Source organism: Pterocles gutturalis, unplaced genomic scaffold (assembly GCF_000699245.1).
Source record: "Pterocles gutturalis isolate BGI_N339 unplaced genomic scaffold, ASM69924v1 scaffold18112, whole genome shotgun sequence".
NCBI classification, from domain to species: Eukaryota; Metazoa; Chordata; class Aves; order Pterocliformes; family Pteroclidae; genus Pterocles; species Pterocles gutturalis.
Window position 1 is genome coordinate 26485 of NW_010113232.1, and position 523 is coordinate 27007.

The following is a 523-nucleotide window of genomic DNA, read 5'->3' on the forward strand; positions in this document are numbered from 1 at the left end:
GGACGGGCGCAGCGGCAGAAGCAAGGAGTAGACCAGCGGCAGAAGCAAGGAGTAGACCAGCGGCAGAAGCGAGGAGTAGACCAGCTCTGAGTTTCTTGGACCCACCAGAGTAGCTAAAGGGGGACTGAGGTACTCAGAACTGGCCACACATTGGTGCCTTGCCAAACTTGTTATCACCACGCCCTCAATTCATGTATGTTTATAAAGATAATACAATTATTCCCCGCATGCTGTTTTTATGTGGCTGTAGTTCCACCTTCCTGATGGCAGTGTGACCGGAGCGGTAAGGCCGGGCTGGGCTGGCAGCCCTGGTCTGCCTGGCACGCCGGGTCTGCAGCAGGCTTCAGGAGAGCAGTGAAAGGAAGGTAACCCATCCTGCGCTGCATTCCTGACCTCTACAGGGAAGCAACAACCACTGCAAGGAGTTAATCGCATATGGGCACGTAGAATTGCTCACACCAGCCCGGGTCTGGGCTGAGCCCGCCCTGCCGCCCTGTTCTCCCCTGGAGAGGAGGGCTCAGGG